Raw genomic sequence first — 8,568 nt, 5'->3', positions numbered from 1 at the left:
TGCACATAAAACAACAGTTGGCCTTCAGTTCACGGCGAAAAAAACGAATCCTCTCCTTCACTAGTGCTAGACTTGTCTTACGTGCGACGAATTTCGCACTGGCGATTTTGATAAAATGTATCACTCTAGCAAACTTGTGAATCAGTCTACTGTCCTGGCATTTCAGTAAAAACACAAAGAACTTAAGTTTCGGTTGTGTAACTTAACCAACTTCTGCCTGCATCGTTCCGGAAGTGGTATCTGATATGATCCTTGAAATCTTCCCAGCGAAAGAGTATTCCATGAAGAAGTTTCGGTATCGCAGCCGCATAACTTCGACTTCCTGCCACGGTATTTCGGCTGACAACCATTCAGCCATCATGAGGTGAGTGTTTTGCTCTGGAGGTTGTTATTTCACGTCTCTACGTTTATACCAAAAACAGACGCGAAGACGCATGCGCAGAGGTACCCGCTACTTATGCTACCTCTTTCGGGCTACGCGCTCTTTTCGAATACCGTTCCACCTATGGCGTGCAAGCGCATGTGTAATGTGTTATTACATGCGTGCTCTCTGTCGAGACGCGGCACTCGCGGAGTTTAAATTCAGATGTCAGAGTTAATAAAATTAAAGGTCATCACATGTGTCATTGGTCATAAAATGTTTTCTTTCTGAAGAAATTAAAGAAATCACCAGGTCCTAAACCTTACCCATTTGAAAGCCTCCATCACGATTAGTAAGATCTCGTGTTAAACGCATTTCCACCGATTATTTAATAATTGAATACCAGAACGATCTCCTTGGCAGAGTAATCCATGGATCTCCTGTGGACATATAATGCTCGATTATGGCTGACTTACCGGGCTGCAAAAAGTATAAAGATAGAGATGTGAACTAGCAATCTGCAGTGCAAAACACTCACCTGAGGATGGTTGACTGGTTGTCAGCCGAAATATTTTGACAGTAAGTCGATGTTATTCGGCTGCAGTCCGAAACTTCACGGAATACTCTTCACGCCAGGAGAATTTCAAGTATCACAAAATAAATAAATAAACAGCCAAGTAAACATAGACTCTAAATTTCACACCTTAAGAGCTATGTGCACTCGTTCAGAAGAAGATATGCAATTCACAGTCACAAAAATGAACAGATGCTCATACACTCCCGGAAATTGAAATAAGAACACCGTGAATTCATTGTCCCAGGAAGGGGAAACTTTATTGACACATTCCTGGGGTCAGATACATCACATGATCACACTGACAGAACCACAGGCACATAGACACAGGCAACAGAGCATGCACAATGTCGGCACTAGTACAGTGTATATCCACCTTTTGCAGCAATGCAGGCTGCTATTCTCCCATGGAGACGATCGTAGAGATGCTGGATGTAGTCCTGTGGAACGGCTTGCCATGCCATTTCCACCTGGCGCCTCAGTTGGACCAGCGTTCGTGCTGGACGTGCAGACCGCGTGAGACGACGCTTCATCCAGTCCCAAACATGCCCAATGGGGGACAGATCCGGAGATCTTGCTGGCCAGGGTAGTTGACTTACACCTTCTAGAGCACGTTGGGTGGCACGGGATACATGCGGACGTGCATTGTCCTGTTGGAACAGCAAGTTCCCTTGCCGGTCTAGGAATGGTAGAACGATGGGTTCGATGACGGTTTGGATGTACCGTGCACTATTCAGTGTCCCCTCGACGATCACCAGTGGTGTACGGCCAGTGTAGGAGATCGCTCCCCACACCATAATGCCGGGTGTTGGCCCTGTGTGCCTCGGTCGTATGCAGTCCTGATTGTGGCGCTCATCTGCACGGCGCCAAACACGCATACGACCATCATTGGCACCAAGGCAGAAGCGACTCTCATCGCTGAAGACGACACGTCTCCATTCGTCCCTCCATTCACGCCTGTCGCGACACCACTGAAGGCGGGCTGCACGATGTTGGGGCGTGAGCGGAAGACGGCCTAACGGTGTGCGGGACCGTATCCCAGCATCATGGAGACGGTTGCGAATGGTCCTCGCCGATACCCCAGGAGCAACAGTGTCCCTAATTTGCTGGGAAGTGGCGGTGCGGTCCCCTACGGCACTGCGTAGGATCCTACGGTCTTGGCGTGCATCCGTGCGTCGCTGCGGTCCGGTCCCAGGTCGACGGGCACGTGCACCTTCCGCCGACCACTGGCGACAACATCGATGTACTGTGGAGACCTCACGCCCCACGTGTTGAGCAATTCGGCGGTACGTCCACCCGGCCTGCCGCATGCCCACTATACGCCCTCTCTCAAAGTCCGTCAACTGCACATACGGTTCACGTCCACGCTGTCGCGGCATGCTACCAGTGTTAAAGACTGCGATGGAGCTCCGTATGCCACGGCAAACTGGCTGACACTGACGGCGGCGGTGCACAAATGCTGCGCAGCTAGCGCCATTCGACGGCCAACACCGCGGTTCCTGGTGTGTCCGCTGTGCCGTGCGTGTGATCATTGCTTGTACAGCCCTCTCGCAGTGTCCGGAGCAAGTATGGTGGGTCTGACACACCGGTGTCAATGTGTTCTTTTTTCCATTTCCAGGAGTGTAGCTTTAAAGGTATGCAATTTAGAGCCCATGTTTCCTACACTTTTTTCTTAAAATTGTAGTCCCTGTCATGTCGCTGAATTGACTAGTACTCCTGGACACCCTGTATATTCATTTAACCTCGAAATTATGTGAAATATTTAGGAAATATATTACTTGTGTTGAAAGCAGTGTGGATGCGATGACGGGAACGCAGAGTCTTGCTCTCTATGCAGTCAAATTCGGGAATCGTTCTGTACCACAATGTAGAACGCTGTACATTGCCGAGGAAGGCACAAATGTTTGGAAACGCGACGTTTGCAGTAGGACGCTGCGAATGGAGCTCTCCAGCAGATTACCGATGGTCTCTCTGACCAAACAACATCGTGATTGCAGAGCGGCGCTGGAAAATACTCATTGGACGATGGAACAATTGAAACGAGTTGCCATCTCCAGTGAAACGTGCTTGCTGTTACATAATGTCGATTACCTGTCGGAACACGCCGCCCTTCGGAAGAGCAGCTGATCGAACTTGCTTCGCAGAGAATACATAGATCGTCAGCGGGAGATACTTCACCGTGGCATGCGTTCACGGCCCTCTTTGAACGTTCCCTTGTTACATATGCTTCTATGAGAAGCGTGAGCATTATACTGACTACCATTTGCAGTCCACTTTTCAAGGCGTTACCCATATCAACTCTGCCTATATTTTTATTCCACTGGCCATAGTATGGTGTGTGGTCCTTCATATTAAGTTCGTGAAAGTATGATGGTTGGTGTCTTTTTGTGTAAGTCCGAGATTGTAAATCTGTTCTACCACCGATCTCCTAGGTAAGTTGTGAATTGGAAGAAGAAATATCTTTAGTGTTTCGCATCGCGATCTTGTGTATAAAGCTTAAAAGGTGTCCATATTTCGTTTTCAAACCCTTCTGCTTCTATTTCTGATTCTTCCTCCGTATTTGTTTTCTTATTTTACAGCTTGCAGTTCTTACCATATGCCATCGACTTATAGAACTACTCTGATTCCTGCTAACAGTAGGGAAAGTTTCACTACCCCAACTACAGCGTGTACAATGTCAAGTGAAATTTACATGAAAGTTTACTGATATTTTGCCAATGAGTTATTTGAAAAGCTCAAGGGAAAGTAATAATGAGAATTCAGCATCACGATCCGGGGAATGGGTTTTATTAAATATTCGTTATTCATTTCTCAAGCGGGGGTCTTTCAGCCAGAATTTACACAGGGGATATAGGAATATGGAGGAAATCACGTGGTCGAAGAACGAAGAATGAATTATATTCAACATTTGTTAGTTAGACAGGCCATCCGCTCCGATACACACGCTGTATTCCAATGACAATCGCATTAATACGATTCCTTAAGAGAGGTGTGGATTTCATCTTATTAACCAAAGATACAGTAATTCCAAAAAATCCCAACCTATCAACATCTTCTCTGAATAACGGCCGGCCGGTGTGGCCGTGCGGTTCTAGGCGCTTCAGTCTGGAACCGCGTGACCACTACGGTCGCAGGTTCGAATCCTGCCTCGGGCATGGATGTGTGTGATGTCCTTAGGTTAGTTGGGATTAAGTAGTTCTAAGTTCTAGGGGACTGAAGACCACAGATGTTAAGTCCCATAGTGCGCAGAGCCATTTGAACCATTTTTTTCTGAATAATGAGTATTTATTCTGATCAGGAAAATAAGAGTTGGATACCATTGCATAGTCCTACTGTTGGTGCATACTAACTCCAGAGCCAGCCAGTCAACAATAGGTTATGGCTGGTAAAATTCGGAACACGCAAATTTGGAATATATCTAGGAACGTATTCGCTGCGGCTGGTCCCGGCGGAGGTTCGAATCCTCCCTCGGGCATGGGTGTGTGTTTGTCCTTAGGATAATTTAGGTTAAGTAGTGTGTAAGCTTAGGGACTGATGACCTTAGCAGTTAAGTCCCATAAGATTTCACACACATTTGAACATTTTGAACGTATTCGCACTCGCTCGTTATCAAATTATCATAATAATAACCAACAACTGATTAGTTGTCGATTATTAGTATGATAATTTGATAACGAGATCGAACGCATGGTTCGCAAAAAGGGAAAAACGAATCTAAGTAAAAACTCACTTCACACGATGCCAAAGAGCATTAATTCGCATGGTTGATAATTTAAGTGAACGCAAGGTTTACCTACATCGAAAAGCGAAACTAGAATCTTAAACATGACCGCGGTTCAGCTACTGTATAATTTTGAAGAGGTTGAAAAAATCAGCCAACCAGTTGAAACCAAGGATTATTTAGCCTTTGACGTCGGTTTCGAAATTTATAAAAATAACTTCTCCAGAAGAAGTCGACCCTAAAAATGTGTGTACTCATTTTTACATACATACCAAAATATTAATAACAGAAAATTTTTTATGAGGTAAGCGTACTCACTTGTTACATCATATGGTGGTAAATTACTTTAGCCGAAGCCGAGAGGCACTTGTCATATCCAAAATTTTTATAAAGAACAGGAACAAATGTTCACCAACAATTTTTTATGATATTTCACTAATGTTTTCATTATTATTAAAACAATTTCGAATTTCGTTTTGCTGATTAATGGTGGGATGTGTACTAATTTCGGTGATGCCATTTTCCTCAAAAAATTGTTAAGTTTTATCTACATATCCATTTTATTGATAACGACAACTGTTATTAAAACTTCATTATTTTGCAATTTACAATTAATATTATTAATCACTTTATTTTATTTAGTGCAAATGCTATTTACAGTTGCCATTTCTTTTTCTGTGACGTTGTTACATTCATGAGCATCCTAACTTGTTGGGCCTTGTCTGCTTTCGCACTGTCTAGACCAATTTTAAGGCCAACCACGAAGTCGTCTATTGCTGTAAAGTCACTAAGCCCAGGGGCTACATTGCACTTCAAACCCTTTTTGTAAAATTAGGCCTTCTTCCTCTGAAAACTTAATTTGAAGTTTATTTTTAATTGGTGAATTGACCACTTAGGATCACGCTACAATTTCATTTCTTCTTTGTCTGAAGTTTCCTCTTTCTCCAGTACTCCTTCATATGGACCCTGTGCTCTTGCTTCTGTTCATCCTTCCATGATCTCCCAGTCTTCATATTTCTTTCGAATTGAAATCCTTCCAAATTTTGAATCATGGTCCGAAATGTATCCCTGCTTAACATGTGAACTTCCTGCATGTTGTACCTTTCCAGATATTTAAGAGCTTCCTTAATCCATGTCGTTGTTGTCTTCTTTTCCCACACGTAGTCGAATATCCTTCTGGTTAGTCTGGTTTTTCCACTCTGTACAGGTGTCCTGGAAATGATAACCTCCTCTTTTTATGTTCTCGGCAACGGCCTTGCCGCAGCGGATACACCGGTTCCCGTGAGATCACCGAAGTTAAGCGCTGTCGGGCGTGGTCGGCACTTGGATGGGTAACCATCCACGACGCCATGCGCTGTTGCCATTTTTCGGGGTGCACTCAGCCTCTTGATGCCAAATGAGGAGCTACTCGACCGAATAGTAGCGGCTTCGGTCAAAAATGATATCATAACGACCGGGAGAGCGATGTGCTGACACCACGCCCCTCCTAACCGCATCTTCCTCTGAGGATGACAGCGGTCGGATAGTACCGATGGGCCACTTGTGGCCTGTAGACGGAGTGTTTTTTTTCGTGTTCTCAGAGATTTTCTCCGCCTTTTTCTAGATTTCATTGTTGCACCGGAGTTTCCACCCAGTTTCAACCTGGGTTGGACCCATGATTTTCCGTAATATTCTTCTTACTAGAGTCTCCAGCTTTTCCAGCTTGTAATTCATTGAGAGGCATTCGATGGCGTACAGGCACTCTGTTTCTACCACAGCACTGTAGTGCTTTATTTTGGCATTCCAAGAGATATGCTTTTTGTTGTAAATGTTTCTAGTTAATCCGTAAGCTCTCTCTATGCTTGAGATCCGATCCCCCACAGCAGCTTTCTCCGTTCTGTTGTATGGCTTCACCGAGGTATTTGAAATTTTTTACCCTCTCAGTCCGTCCAATCCCTGTTTCAAGGAATTGTGGCCCATGTTTGTCACCTGTCATGAATTTGAATTTTATTTAATACCCTTTCAAAAAATTTATGCTGTGTTCAATTATTTACTGTAAGTTAATCATTATTTATCAGTATCCTGTTCTTAAATTTTGACAGTTTTTTAGGTAAATTTCAGAAAAAATGTTTAGTGAACACGGTGTTTCCCGTCTTTATAACCAATTTTATAATTTATGATAAGAGCCGCTCGGCTTCAGCTTAAGTAACTTACCACCATGTAACGTGACAATTCAGTAGGCTTGCCTCAGAATTATTTTTCTGTAATATTTTGTTATGTATGTAAAACTAGCCTGTAACGGTTTGTATGCATTTTTAGGGCCCATTCATTCGGAAGAAGATATTTTTATTGATATCTAAATCTAGGTCATGGGCTAAGTGAACCTTGTTCGCAACTAGTAAGCTGATTTTTTTTTTACTTTTTTTGTTTCGTACCTGTTCGAAAAGCGAAATATTTAACGGATACTGATCGAAATCGAAATATACCGAGCGTACTCATGGGCGCACGATCACCACGCCGTCACCAGGAAGAGCGTTCGCAGAGCCTTCTAGATTCCCTACTTAGCCACCGATGTTAGGCGCATGTTTAAGAAGTGGTGTTAGGGTGGGAGGGAAGAGGGGAAAAAAACACCAACAGGGAGCCAGGCGTGTATCCAGTCGGGCGGACGCTAAGAAAGACGTGTGGTCGTTGTACTGGATCCACAGAACTTTGCCGGGCAAAGTTTTGAACAGAGTTCATTGGAAAATTCCCACGAGTTCGAGTGTTGGCTTCCTTGATCAATCTCAAACGTTAAAAAGCACTTGGACGTCCGTTTTAGTCGGCCACATCAGGCAATAAGGCACCTTTGAAAAAGATTGAACGAAAAGTTACCAAGAAATAAGAAAAACGTGCACATCCAATTACCCGAAAATCCACACATTACAGAGCTTATTCAAGGTTGGGATTATGAAAAAGTGTGAAAGAGGTTACTGATGTGCAACTCAAAAAATAATCATAAATAAAAATGCAATCCCCCCTCGCAGCCTAGAAAGATGATAACAAAAAATAGATGATCAGTCTCCAAGTCTAAGTCAGAGGAGCAAGGGAGTACAAACGAATATTATATGAAAGGGGGCTCAGACAGGCCCCTTTCAAGTTTTGGCTGTGGGCAACGATCCCCTCTTATTGTTTCCTCACAGAGTTTTTCACTCATTTCTTCGGTGCTGCTGTTATGCTCGGCACATATGTGTAGCTATTCTTTATCTGTTACGTTAATCCATATTGGTATAGATCTAAGGCATACGAATAATATTCAGTAATTGGTTGAACGAACATTCTACATGCTATTTCCATTTTTTCGATAAATTTCAGGCTGTCTCTACCACGTATACATTTACTGAGCTCAATCAGCTCGAGAACGGCAGTTATTTATACTTGACTAACTAATGCACCACTGCAAATGTAGATACAAATGAATTTATGCGACCGGATAGATTCAATTACCCTAGACCAAAGAATAACACTGCTATCTGGATGCTTGGGCATAATAGAACGTATACGACGCAAAACAGGGCAGTAAAATACGTTGACTGCTTACCATGCTTTGTAAAAGAACACTGGAAAAATCACGATATACGGTAAATGCACAGAAAGCTTTGACAGCATGCTAAAAATTATGACCACGCCATTAACTCAATATAGCCGACAGCATGACAACTGTTAATGTAAGCTTGCGTTGTTATTTTACACATACACTCTTGTATGATTCCTACTTCAATGATGTTTTCAGTTTTATATTTAAATAGTGTCTGGAGAAAAAGAAAAAAACGGATATAAAGTTTTCCTTAAATGTGTGTTATTTTAATATCCTGTGATTGAAGTAGTTTTATTTTCCTTCAGGAACAAAACACTGTGCTTAGTTTGCATACGAAACGACTATAAACTCTATCTTTT

The 8,568-nt window shown here is 43.1% G+C and overlaps 1 pseudogene; it reads left to right on the top strand.

The window, feature by feature from the left end:
- Window positions 1–5,901: 5,901 nt before the first annotated feature.
- LOC124778527 lies at window positions 5,902–6,019 on the top strand (annotated as a pseudogene).
- The last annotated feature ends 2,549 nt before the right edge of the window (window positions 6,020–8,568 follow it).

This window comes from Schistocerca piceifrons, chromosome 2 (genome assembly GCF_021461385.2).
Source record: "Schistocerca piceifrons isolate TAMUIC-IGC-003096 chromosome 2, iqSchPice1.1, whole genome shotgun sequence".
Classification (NCBI taxonomy): domain Eukaryota; kingdom Metazoa; phylum Arthropoda; class Insecta; order Orthoptera; family Acrididae; genus Schistocerca; species Schistocerca piceifrons.
This window is presented reverse-complemented; position numbering and strand designations above follow the sequence as displayed.